Source organism: Aquila chrysaetos, chromosome 22, assembly GCF_900496995.4.
Source record: "Aquila chrysaetos chrysaetos chromosome 22, bAquChr1.4, whole genome shotgun sequence".
Classification (NCBI taxonomy): domain Eukaryota; kingdom Metazoa; phylum Chordata; class Aves; order Accipitriformes; family Accipitridae; genus Aquila; species Aquila chrysaetos.
Window position 1 is genome coordinate 2,781,110 of NC_044025.1, and position 13,756 is coordinate 2,794,865.

General features: G+C 53.2%; 1 long non-coding RNA gene across 1 annotated transcript; it reads left to right on the forward strand.

Annotated features, from left to right (window-relative positions):
- Positions 1–8,366: 8,366 nt before the first annotated feature.
- LOC115334324 lies at positions 8,367–12,681 on the forward strand. Its single transcript, XR_003921085.1, has 3 exons — positions 8,367–8,477; positions 11,345–11,467; positions 12,253–12,681. It is a non-coding gene; the product is annotated as an uncharacterized LOC115334324 (long non-coding RNA).
- The last annotated feature ends 1,075 nt before the right edge of the window (positions 12,682–13,756 follow it).

Here is a 13,756-nt window from a genome sequence, read left to right on the forward strand (position 1 = left end):
TGGTGGTGGCTCTGAGCTGCGATAAGCTGCGGCATTTGGGGTGTAGGTGAAGCAGATCACAGCAATCGTGATGGATCTTGGTGGCCTGGAGAGCAGAGCAGCCTCCCATCCTGCCCTCGCTCCCCATGCTGGTAGGGCAAGGGAGCGGGCAGAGGGGTTGGTCACTCTGGGAGAGGCCATAATGAAGTGAGAAAAGTTTCCTTTCCAGTGTCTTGTTGAATTTTTAGGGTTTGATTAAGGGCTCTCCCTGAAGCAGGCAGGGACATCAGAGGCATCTTTAAAAGGGGAAAAATAGATGTTGCCTGCTGTTATGCTTAAGAGAAAAAATGATGGATCCCAGAGACTCCTAATGCTCACTCTGGCCACTTTAAAGCCTCTGAGATGGCAATGTCATTAGCTACACAGCAGGACAAGCATTATCTCTGCCTTCCACCTTCCCCAATGGAGTCATCCAAAACCACAGAAGCACCAGGAGATGATCCCAGGCGGGTGTTCTTGTCACTGATCCCTGCAGCAGGAGACGGTGGGCACAGCTGGCTGAGACGTGGGCTTTCCTCATCCCACCCTCATCGCCAGCCCAGAGCATGAAGGACACTAATGCTCTGTAGTCACAAGAGTTATTTCTGGTTTTTCCCAAATTCAAAAGCATTTCAGAGTTTTCCAACTGCAAATCACAATCATATTAAGGATTGTTTTTCATCCGTACCTGCACAGACTGTTTTAGAGGCTTACAGAATCTAAACCAACTGGCTGCCTGGGTTAACGTACCCTGCAATTTTGGGATCTGGTGAGCAGGAGTACAGTAAATACTGAAAGCCATCAGACCGAGGTTTCCAAAGGACTCTCTAAAGAGATTGATTTCCCCAAACCCCTGTGACTGCAAATGGAAATTTCATGCCAGCTTCCTTTCAACCAGCATTTCCCAGGGAGTCTAAATGTGGAGCTCAGATGTACTTGACAAAGTCGAGACTCGCAGTTCCCCCGTTAGCCGCTGTGCCGAGATCCCTCTCCTTCTTAGCAGTAGCTGAAGTACACGGGCTGCTAGCAACGACATGCTGTTCTGCTCAGACATGCCATGCTGTAGTTTTTTCTGTGATTCAGGATGTCTGATCATGTTGTTTTTCCTGTTGGCTCCCTCCATGTATCCTCCATCTCCTTTTTTTTTTTTTTTTTTCTGACTGAGGGTAAAATCTGGCGTCTCCAGCCAGAACTCCAGCACTCAGAAGTGCTGGGATCTGGGGTAGGAGGAGGCTCTGGCTCTGTTTGGCAGGCTTGCGGGAGGCTTAGGCTGGGAAGACGCCCTTGGCAGTTGGGATTACCCAGCGTGGTGGTGGAGCTCTCCTTCTTGAGAGCTTCCACCTCCGGGCACAGCACCAAGTTGGGCACAACACCCCGACCAGCACAACGCCGAGGCTCAGCCTGCTCCCAGCCGGTGGGCGTCTGGCCCTGGAGCAAAGCCCGGCCCAGGGATACGTCGCCGCGGTCCGTCCCTGCAGACAGCAGCGGCCACGCAACTCCCCTGTTCGCACCCCCGTGACACCCCATCACTTCACGCGCGCTGGGGTGATGTGGCAGGGGGTCTTGCTGCTGGTTTTCAGAGCCTCTTGCAGGGCTGAACCTTGGGTCGTGGCACCAGGAGTTTGCCCGTTTGCCGCCGAGGATCCCTCTCCGCTGTCCTTGGGATGTTCCCAGGCTTTATGGGATGGCTGGTACGTCCCAGGCGGTGGCTGGTCTGTCTGCCCAGCTGCCCCGAGTCCCCTCCCTGGCAGGTCTCTAGTGAGGGAATGGTCTATGATAAGAATTGGAAATTGGGCAGATGATGCATCAGGCACGGATTTGGGGAACCTATGTGCTTTTCCCTACTTATGCAGGTAGCAGATCTGTGCTCTGCTGCTGGTATCTCCCTCCCGCTCTGGTTTGTCACAGCCCTGCGTGTCCCTGCCCAGACAATTTGTGCTCTGTGTAACTATGGTGTTTTTCCAGGGCTGGATATTAACATTAGCGAGGAAGGACCTGATGCCAGGGAGCTCATCGGGCTTCCTAAGTGCATGCAGCAGGTGAGGACCAGAAGGACAGACACCCTGGAGCCTTCGGGTGGCATCCCTGCCCGCCCATCCTCATCTCACCGGTCCTGGTACCTACCTGGAGGCGAGCAGCCAGGTCGCACCAGATGATCAGAGCACATGAAATGCCCCATGGCCATGGAAGGGGTGGGTGCTCCAATGTGCAGGGCAGTGGGGAGCACAGGGGACCCCTGCCTGCATGGGGCACCCTGACCAATTTGGCTTTAAGCCAAAGAAGTATCGTGTGGGAATTTGGATTTCTCCTTGCGATGATAGCGATCGTTCCTGTCTCATGGCAGTGAACTTCAAGAATAGTCATCGTCCTTTACCACCTCGGATGCCGGAGCAGACAGGCACCATTAGCTTGGCGTTGGCGGTAGGGAAATGGGGGCAGAGAGAAGGTGCTGACTCGGCACGGGCTGGTGCAAGGCCACAAGCAGCTCTCCTGGTCCTGGCTGGGACACGGCCCCTGCAGCCGCTCATATTACGGACTCGGGAACCTTTCCCCAGCTCAGCCCAGAAACACTAAAACAGGCTCTGCCTGTGCTTGCCCGAGGCCAAGCGTGCACTCATGAGCAATCACACGCCACGGAAGGCAAACTCTGTAGAATAAGGCCAGAGAGCACCATGCCCAAACCGTGTCAGGCAACATTGAAACAGCACTGGCTCAAAAGAAAAATCAGGCAGGATGAAAAGAAACAACATAATGATGTCAATGCAAATTCAGGCTGAAATGATGTGAGTGAAATCCCCAAAGATGCGATGCCAAGAAAAATAAAACCCAACAGAATGTCAGAAACCCAAATTGCAACAAATAACATAAGGGGGATGGGGAGGAAAGAAGAAGAAAAGGACTAATTTTGTGGAACAGACAGAAGAAAACGCAGGCGATTGGCAGAGGCGAGTGGCATCAAACCAGGTGGTGCAAATCCCAATGCCAGCCAGTCACCGGGAAAAAAACCCAGAGGAGATGATGAGCAATGCAAGGCAAAACCAGGGCAGAGCGACGCTGCGCAGAGCAGAGATGGGGCCACGTGGAGGCACAACGGGCTGGGAGTGACTTGCAAGCCAAATAGCGATTCAAGGGTAGGAATAAACTCGTCTGAAGAGCAGAAGGTAAACTGCAAAGCGGAGCGATGTCATGCCGAGCGCAAACAGCCAGGGCTCCTGGAAATGCAGCTGTTTGAGCTGGATCGACGCTTAGTGACAAAGAAAGCAGAGCTGGGATGAGAGCTGGGGACAGGGACCTGGCTCCGTGCACGCCGGGGCATCGTGACTCCCAGGACAGGGCTTGCGAGGTGCCTTTGCCACGGGGCTGCCAAACACTGCACCCGCCTGAGGGAGCTCAGCCACCCCGTTCTGCAGATGGGGAAACTGAGGCACAGGGAGAGCAGGCAGCATGACTTTCAGGTGCCTTCCTTGATGTTCTCCCAACCCTGCTGTCAGCCCGGGGCCAGGACGGGAGTGGGAGCATCGCCCAGATGCAGCCCTAACATCACCGTCCCGTCCCCGCCACTTCCCCTCCTCTAAACCTCTGGTTGCCTCTTACTACAACTGAGAAGCAAATTATACAGCAAACCTTGATTTCTGTATTTGCCCTGATAAAAAGCACCAGTAAGTGCCTGGCCCAAGGTCAGGCAGTGCCGGGGAGGTGGGAAGGGCAGCGTGGATGCCAGAGCCGGCTCCAACCGCTCCTTCCCGCAGTGCTCGTGCCACGCAGGCAGCCCTCCCCAGCACAAAGCCCTCGATGTTAAATTCATGCTGCATGCCTTACAATAAATGGAGCTGCGGAGACAATAGCAATCCTGGTACATTTAGTACATAAATAACTTTAAAATATCAGTATTGTGGAAGGAAAATCTCTGTCATCTCACTGCAGTACTTTTCCATCAATGCCACGCGCTGCCTGCCCCGTGTTTTGTGGCTGGGCAGGCAGGGATGCGCAGGCAGGAGCAAGGCAGGGCTTGCACGGGTAGGGCCAAGCTCTTTGTCTGGAACCGGGGCAGCCGGGGAGGACGTGGCTTCATCTTCCAACAACTTCACCCAACATTTTGTGTTTGGGTTTATGCTGGGTTAATTTTGTCCTATCACCCTGTAACGAGATGGGGAGAAACCCTCACCCCACCCGTGAGTGGGAACTTGGGCTTAAATGAGGGCCTGGCTCAAAGCAGCAAATATACCAGTTTTCATTCTAATTTAATCAGGAAATCTTTGCTCTTGAAGGCTAAGTGACAGCGTGAAAGCTGAGAAGTCACCTGGGAGGGATCTGAACTGATACGGACAAAGCCCAAGAGAAGCCTCTCCTCCTGCTCATTTTCTTCCTACGCTCTCACCAGCCTGTTCCTGGGGGCTCGGGGTCAAGGACCAAAACCGCCCTGTCCCCATCCCATTCCATCCCCTGCCTCTCAACCTCCTTGCAGTGGGGACAGGCTCATAATAGTGCTACCAAAGCCGTTAGTCATGCGGGGAACATCACCCTGCAGTGGGATTCACCCCTCCTTTGTAAATAACTCCTTCCTGCAACCTCAGTTGGAGGATTATTTGTATCTGGCATAAATCGTCCCCAGCAGGAGAGTGATGGGAGGCCACAATGCTCTGGAGAACACCCTGGCGTGGGAGACGTTGCCTTCCGTGGGGAGATATGATGGGTTGGCTCTGGGCTGGAAACACCCTGGGCCAGCCCTTGGGTCCAGCATCTCAGGCACCGGAGCTGAGCCTGCCTGGGATCGATGCTCTAAAGGAAAAGCCTCTCACGCTGCCAGGCTTCCCAGAGCCCCAAACCCAGACTAAAGGTGGGTTTGGGGGCTGGCAACTCTCAGCCCTGCCCAGGCTCAGGGGCACATAAGCGTGCTGAAGGATCCCTCCAGCGCCAGCACTGCCGGGTCCCCTCTCCCCGTGCTGATCAGGGGCTGCTGCTGGGGTCTGTACTGGCGTTTGGAGTCGGCACTGCCTCTCAGTGCCAGGAGTTTCATCCCCATGGGTCCCTCGGCGCCTAAATGGCTGTGCTTTAGGACACCATAGGAGATGTAGCTGCTATGCCAGCCAGAGAGGGGTCCGGTGGGGCAGCATTTACCAGCTAGAAGTTACTTCCCTTCCCTTTAAATGTTGTGCATTGAAGCTTTTAAACACCAGTGGCTTCTGCAAATTAAAAAAAATAAGCGCAAGAAAAGGAATAAATATTTAAATGGTAAGAAGCCCATTTAGCCTCTCACAAACATCTATATCCCGGAGCAGTTTCTCGACGAGCAATTTGCGTTTCATTACAGGGAGAGTGGACATGTGCTAGCAAAATCCATCCTTTGTTTATACCTCCAGTGACCGAGGCGCTAAGCAGCCTTCCTATCTTCTTACAGCAGCCTCCCAGCAAATCAACCTGCTCCATGGCCCATTAAAACCTTTAATCAGCCACCTTGGTGACTCGCAGCAGCCGAAACACAAACAAACAAATCCTGCCACAGCGTTAAGAGGACCCAGTGCCGGACTTTTGGGAGCGAATCCTGCTTTCAGCGGGGTTTGGTGCGATGGAGGTCCCAGCAGTGTCTCGGTGCCCCCGGGTGCTGCCTCGTCTCTGTGTGCGGGGATGAAGATGCTCCCCAGACGCTCGCCCGGCAAGGTGGGAGGGCACGTCCTCCGCGGAGCCGTGGTGGGACCAGGTATGGAAGGGGCTGCGGACAGGCTTCTCCCCTGGGAGCGAACTCTGTGGCGTGGGCTTTGGGAACGTCCCGCTGATGCCAACTGGTAGGGATGGAGGTCAGGCAGGAGCAGGCAGTTTCATGGGGCTGCATCCCACAGGGTTTTGGATCTGCTATTCTCCTGGTTCCCAACTCCCAAGTGGAGAGCGATGGAGAGGCTCAGGCTGGCAGGGATGGGACTCAGCCCAAATCCTGCCCAAGCCCTGGCTGCTATGGGGGATGCAGGAGCTCGACCCTGTTTATCTTCTGCAATGATGACAGGAGAGGTGGGAGCAGCAGCGTGGCTGGTCCCCAACCCAAGAGTGGCTGGACTTGTCCCCAGCCAAACACCCGCACTCCAGCAGAGCAGCAGGTAAGCAAGGAAAAGCCAGCTCACACTGATGCTTTACACCGTGATGTTTCCCGGAGCCCGGATCCTCTGCCCCAAACGAGCGGTCTAATTAGAGCCTGCGGTACAAGGACTGCCCACATGCAGATACAGACCCTACGTGCAGCTACAGACCTGAGGAGGGGACGGCTGGGTTTAATCAGCCCTCCATGCTGAAGGATTAACAGCAGCAATCTTGTTTCCAGCCAACCTCCAGATGATACAACATAATAAGACATATAACAGCCTCTTGGAAAAAAGAAAGTTATAGTTCCCACAGCAACCGTAACTCAGCCATATTACACACATATATATATTAAGGCATAAATTTAACAACATATATTTTAATGCAAAATACCAGCAATGCACACGGGGACAAATAACAGTGGTTGAGGGATCCATAACATTTGGCTCTCCCCACTTCCCGCTGCTTGAATCGCACCGGCAGCGGCACGGCGAGGAAGATGAAGCTGTCCTGGGTGTGGACCCTCTTCCTCCTGCTCCCACGTTTTGGCACAGGGAGCAGCCCGGGGACACACACACACGTCTGTCTGCGTGCACAGACACCCCTATCCGTGCACCTACAGGCGGTCACCCACATGCGCGGACGTGGCGCAACGTATGGAAAAGCTATATAGTGTAATAGCGCATCTCGTGGGGCACCAACAAACGTGCTTGGATGCAGCAAGGATTTCTCCTGTTGCTCATCAGGCTGAATGCAGAATGAGATCCTTTCAACAGCTTTCTGGGGTTTTTTTTCGACTATCTGGTGGAATTGCACAACGGGGATATAATTCTCTATTACATTTTATGAAATGGCTCAAACCCATGTCATTTTAGCTCATTTTGCCAGCCGTCTTCTGGACGCCGGCAGCAAAGCATGCGCGGTGCTTTCCCCGCTAATGCCACACAGGTTGCTCCTGACGACTTGCAGGGGATAATTGCAGCTGCAGTAACAGAAAACATTGTGCCGGCAAGTGCCAATCTGGTTGCTACCTCTCCAGGTCCCCTTGCAAACGGAGGTCCCCTGCTCTGGTCCCCTGCAAATGGAGTGGTGCAGCCAGCGGGACACATCCCGGCCACACCGTCACTGCTTTCCCTCTCAGTCACCCAAAACCCATCCTGGAGGAAACAATTCCAGCTGGGAAAAAAAGAAGGGGATTAATGCATGTCATAAAAGTGCATGAGAGGCTCTGAGCATCAGGGTCCTGATGTGGCACAGCTGTGACCGGGGCTCCTGCTGCTGGGGGCAGGTGGGTGCTAAGGAGATGGGTGCTAAGGAGGGGGGAGCCGCCTCATTGAGGACCTTCCCCCTTAGCTTGGGAGTTGCATTTAAGCTTTGCTCCTTGCTTGAGCTGTGGGGTGGTTTTGCTAAGTGTTTTGCCAGCTCTGTTTTGTGGGCTTGGTCCCCAGGTTTCTGCTTTCTTCTGTCCATTGCTGTGGCTGGTGCTATCAGAGGGCTGGCTCCGCTCACCTCCCACAGGTACGGTGGGTCTGCGCCCTGTGGGGGGCTCTGCTGCTCTGCGGGGGGTCCCTGAAGCAGGGAGATGCTGGCTTCCTCCTCTCGTAGCGTTTTATGCCTATGTCTTAACTCTTCATGGCTTTATATCATCTTGATATTGCAATAACAGGAGCTGAACTACTGGCTGCAGTTATGTCTGATGTTGCCTGAGTGTCTGTGGTATAAGCACCTCCATTTGCACTTAAATTAGTTTGCTTAATTGCATCATCGCCTATATGGCTGTGTTATGGGGAGGGCTGGTCTGTGCTATGATGCTTTGTAGCACTGCCATGTCCCCTCTCCTGAGCTCCAGCAGGGAGGCAGAGCTGGGACCTCTGCAATTCTGAATCCTGCACTGCCTGATTTAAAAAAAAAAAAACATATATATATGTATGTGCACTGTTTACAAAGCAATCCCAGCTAATCTCTCTATCTAGCCAGGGCTTTAGGATGTCCTTTCAGCACGGATTTGTAGAGTTTGCTACAGTTATTTTCTAAGAATGCATTACTCGGGGTTTTGGATGAATAATGTAGGTCCTTGTTCAGCAAGTTACTTACAAATGTCGAACCTTAAACCGCTGAAGTCAATGGATCTACTTGTGTACTTAAAGTTAGGCACAGGCTTAAGTGCTCCAGTAAATCAGGGCCTTATAGCCTAATCTGGCACTCCTAATAAGGTCTGCTGATATAAATAGCAAATGGTATTGACCCAAGGGTATGTTTGCCTTGGTCAATGCTGCATTCTGCAAGACAAACGCTGATGGTGGCAGCAACCAAACCAAAATGTCTGTGTGGCTCCGCTCCGGGTGTCCTCAGCAGACATGTGGCACAGCCCCCCTTCCAAGAAACGCCGGGTAAACTCAAAGGTGCCAGTGCTCCTGGCCACGGGTCTGTGCTTTGCAACCCTGGGGGGCTTTTCATTCTAAACCCCCGCTCTAAGGAGGAGGAGGTAGTCCCCTCTCTCCCTGGACGTGATGGATACGTGCGCCGAGTGCCCTTCCAGGAGCAGCTGAGTTGACCTAAGGGTTTGCTGCTGCCGGGAAGGGGATGGGAAAGCTTGAGCACAAAAGCTCGAGCTAGCAATACTGGCTGGCCAGGGCCAGGAGCTGGCTGTCCCCTGGGAGGTCCCTCTGTGCTGTGCGCTGCTGTTCCTCCGCCACGGAGGAGGATGGGGCTCTCCGGGAAGGGTTTTGATGCCTGAGCTGGGCAGATGTGCTGCAGAGTCCCTTGGCAAAGCTTGCAGGAATAAAATCCCAGCTCTGCTCCCTGCAAAACCCCAAGGTGAGGGTGCTCCGGCAGCGGGGTCCCCCTGACAGCCGCTGGCCCCGCTTTGGCTGGTGCTGGAGAGGTGGATCTCTGGGCTCGCCCTAAGGCGTGCAGAGCCATCCCATCTGCAGGGGCAGCTTCACCCCTGAAGGCTGAGCTGAATAAATGGGAAGCGCAATAGATCTCTCTTGGATGTTCCTGGCTCAGTGCCCTTGGCGGAGCCAGGGCTGCGGCTCTGCCCAAGTCAGCGGGAGCGTGATGTGAAATACTTTGGTCTTGTCAAAAGTGATTTTTTTTTTTTTTTTTTTTTTTTTTTGGCTCATGTGTGTGCAGCATGTGTGCTGCCAGTGGGGTGGCACAGGCAGAGGGACCCCTTGGAGCATGAGGGACCCATCTCAGAGCACAGCCCACAGGCACAGAGCAGAGGCAGTGTTTCAGCAGAGATCTAATTAGTGGTTCTAATTAGCCCCGATTTCCTTGTCACCTGCAGGTCTCAGCTACTGCTCAGGCTGCATTGCGGAGCTCAGATATCAAGGGCTACATATGGGCAGGGGATCCCTCACAGCAAAAGCACCCTGGGATGGCACAGCCCTCCTCACCTCTCCGTTTCCATGTCCCCTGCTCATCCAGCCTACCCGCAGGGACACCGGCGGGTGCAGGGGAGCAGGCAGCGAGGGAGAGGAGCACTAATTAAACTCTTCTCTAACCTCCGCCGTGCTTTGGCTGGCAGGGAGCTATTCCAAGGGGAATAGAGTCATGGTAGAGTAGAAAAATGAGGGCATGGGGTAGAGGGACAACAAGGCGTAAAAATCACAGCTAGGCAAAAGAGGATGGAAAACACTTGCAAGCTGTGAGCTTTGCTCTCTATTTTTTTCTTCCCTGAGCAGCCCTGGGAAGTGATGCTCCCAGGTCACAGCCAGCCCATCCTTCCTGGCACAGCTTGTCCCATATAAGAAACAAGAACCAAAGTCACGTCTTTATCTCAGACCTGTTGGGAAGTGGCTGGAACAAGCAGCACAGTGGTTGGAATGCCCTTTGGACAACATAGAGCAGGAGAAAGCAAAGCCAAGCTTAAAGCCTATAAACCCATGGTTATCCTGGTGAAGAGGGAGTCACAGGCATGGTGCAAAGCAGAGGGAGAGTCCGTGCCCCCTTGGAGAGGTGGGTGGGCTCTGGCTGCAGCACTGGGAGCCTGCAGGCAAAAGCCTTCATCACCCTCACGCTCCCTTCCCCGCTCTCCAGAGAGGCTCGTGCTTCCCATGATTGCTTGGACAAATTCTTGTGAGCGAGCCAGCAGCTCTCCTCTTGTCTCTTGTAATTACTGTCCCAGTGTTCTCCTTGAGAGACACCATCTGCTACTCCTCCATCACCAGTCATCTTCCCATCTCCCTGGCGTAGCCCTTTCCCTGGAGAACGTGGCTAATCGTGCTAATGGTCCATCTCCCGAGGTCCCGCGCTGCTTGTTACGCTCAATCAGATCAAAGGCGGCTGCTCCATCGGCTGATGCACCAGCCATGCGCTCGGGGGGCTCTGCTGCACCCCCCAGCCTTGGACAGGACACGCTGGCCAAGAAATGAAGAGCCAGGCTGGTGCTCCTTGCTATGAGCAATGGGAGCTGGTGACCCCGTAAACCTCGCCCCCATGCCTTGCACGGCTGCTGAGCGGACCAAGGCTGCGGCTGTAGGGGAACCCCAGGACCTTTTCAGAAGTCAGCTGGGGGGGTGAGATGTCTCCGGGGAGTCAGGGGCTGGGTGAGGATGGGCAGGCTGCGGCAGACATATGGGCACCAGCCCAGCGTGGGGTGGCTGGGAGCACTGGGGTGACACTGGGTGCTGTTTGGGGGTGTAACAGGTGAAACAAGCAGTTTGGGGATCAGAAACAAAATACATTTTGGAGAGCTTTGGGGCTCCCAGGAGCAGCAGGGCCGGGCTTCGAGTCGATGCACCGGCAGCGGTGCAGGCGGGAAGCGGTACAGCGCTCGGCTGCACAACAGTGCCCCGTGCTATTAGTCTCTTGCTTTTAATCAACAGCAAATGAGTCTCTGGGGGCCTATTCTCTCACTGCAGGATACCAGAAACTTTCATTGAAGTCAATAGAAGTTACTTGTACCCTTAGGCAGAAGACTGTGGTCCTGGGAAGTTGCTAGGGAGCCGTGATTTATGCTGCGTGTCGCAGACTCGACCAAAGCTAGCGCCTGCCTCTTGGTATAATTCAAAACTAAATGTACATTTATATAAAAAATACAGTAAAACCATCGCATTTTATTAGGGGAGGGCGTGCGATAAATTTTTACGTCAAAGCTTCCAGCAGCCAAAGATGAAAAGCGTCTTCAGGAAAATCACTGCCATGGAGATAGGCTTTCATCCTGCCGTATCAGGTGGCTCGTTTGTATTTTTAAGGAATCTCATTAGAGCATTAAATGATCTGTAAAGGGTAAAACACCATTTTTTTTCAGTGGCTCTGGTGCTGGCCAAGCTTTGAGCCACCACAGAGCAGGGGGTGGCGGACACGCAGTCCCGGGCACACACCAAGACCATTGAGGCTTGCAGCCCCATTCCCAGCCTGTCCTCAGAGCCAGGTGAGAGCGCTCGTTGTTTATTCATGCTGGCAAACATCCTCCTAAAAGCCCCTATAAAACTGATTTTCTGTCTGTTAATCAAAATTATTGTCTACAAAAATACACGTGCACCTCCTCCAGAATTTATCCCAAAGCTTTAGCTGTGTATTTATATCCCTGTGCCTGCAGATGAGCCAGGTGCCGCCTGCAAGTCTCCTCCGTCCGGTTTGCCCGTGGCTTTGCATTGGCACGTACACGGTCCCGTGTGCCGAGCACCGCGTGCTGGCTCCTTGCAGGCAGCATCCCACCCTCCGGGCTGGGAAATCTGGCTCCTGGCTTTTGCTCCTGCAGTCTCCCCAGTCCTGCTGTCCTCGCTTCATTCGCTTTCATCCAAGAGCTCGCACCCCTTTCCCCTCGTGAAGGCGCCTGCTTGCCCATCTGCGAGGCTTTGAGAAGGGCTTCCCGGGCTCCGAGTGGCCCCTCTGCTCCAGCTTCTGCTTTCCCCTCCCAAATCCCACGGCATGACTTTGTAAGGCAGTTGTATGCTGCAAATGAATGATTTTTAAAGACAACCAAGCACATAACATCAGAAATTCTTAAACTGTTCCAAGGCCAGAAATAAAATCTATACCTGAAGTCATGGAAGTATTTCAATGCAATGTTTCAGGTTTAAAACTGCTTGGGAGCTCGTGAGGACAGTTTAAGCGTTTACAAGCTATGAGGCTCACTGTATGAAGGAAGAAATAAAATGCTCGGGACAGCAAGAGATGAGCGATTTCACAGACGTTTGTCCCTTCTTTTAGCAGCATTTCAAGGACATCTGGCACCACCTGGACTTGAGGAGCTCAGTGAGTGCAGCAGCTCTGCGGAGGAGCTGGGAGACCTTCCGTAACAAGACAATGCACTGAGGGGACACGTCAGCAGCAGGGATCAGCCCTGGTGCAAGGAAAACCTTTGCAACGAGCCCCAAAAGCTCCTGTTCACCCCAGTCTGAAGTGTGCGGTTGTTGCATCTCCAGCGACCCTGGGCCACCCGCAAGAACCAGCCCGGCTGGGCCGGGAGAGGCGCGGGGAGGGAGCCGATCTGCAAACCTCTGTGATATCTCTGTTATTCTCCATGTACTGGCTCCCAGAAGCATGCAGTTAATTCCCGTGAAATCTTTCAATTCATTATTTGATAAGAAGATTGGTTTTCACAAATGAGCAGCTTTCAAAAATGTCTGAGTATACATAATCAGAGCCTCCTGAACTTAGTCAAGGTAGGACGTAAAATAAATAAAGGTGTGTGGTTGCTTTGCTTGCACGCATACCGTATTTTTAAAAAATGAGTAAGTCACAGAAAATTATCCCTGTCCCTGCACACGAAGGACTTGCAAAATTTGTGAAGTACTCAGTATTTTTTATGAAGTGTTTCTAACCCTCTTTTTTTTGTGAAGAAAAGCTTGGCAGAGGAGAAGCTTACCTGTTCATAAATTAGCAGGCAATTTAAAGAGGATGTACAGTCTTTATTTTTTTTCTCACTACGATTAACCCAGCTCAGGCTTTTAAAATATTTGGGGGTGGTAGGCTGCAATGGTGCTGCAGGAGGGGAGATTTGGCTGCCAGGCATGAGGCCGGGACCGGCCAAGCAGCAAATACGGCTGTGCCCGACTTGCCTCCATTGCATCACTTGGGTCCCTGCCCTGCATTTATAACAGGGAAAGGAGAAGCGTCGCTGTGTCATTAGCTGCTGAAGTGCTGACTGATGGAGCCTGGGAGCATGTACCAAGGGCAGGATCATCTTATACGTGGCCTGGATCCTATATTTTTCTGCTGGCTTTTGCTCCCAGGCTCCATGGCACTTGGCTGGGCCATGAGCAGCCCAGCTTTGGCAGCCTTTGCCCCCCAAATGCGCTCCTGGGTTTCACACCGCATGGCTGCCGGCGCTGCCCGCTGCAAAGCTCCGTTAGCTGGCATTTTAGCCTCTCATTAAAAAGGGGGAGGAGGCTGGAAAAAGGAACCTCAATTAAGAGAGGTGAAAGCTAAAACATCAAAAAAAGCTTTTAATTGAAGAGCAGCCCTGCAGGGAAATGCAAAGGCGAGTCGCTTGTTTGGCAGTTTTACAGATTATGATAATGTCACACTTTTAGGAGAAAGGAGAGGGGAAAAAAGCTAGCTGGGGTGGTCAGGAGCTTTGAAGAAGTAGGACGCGTACAAGAAGAATGAGAGGGAAGGGAGAAAGCACGGCTGCGTGTTGGCTGCTGGCTCCCCGTCGCAGCCTGCCTCGCAGGGATGGCCCCATCCCTGGGACCCAGCACCTCCATCCCTCCGG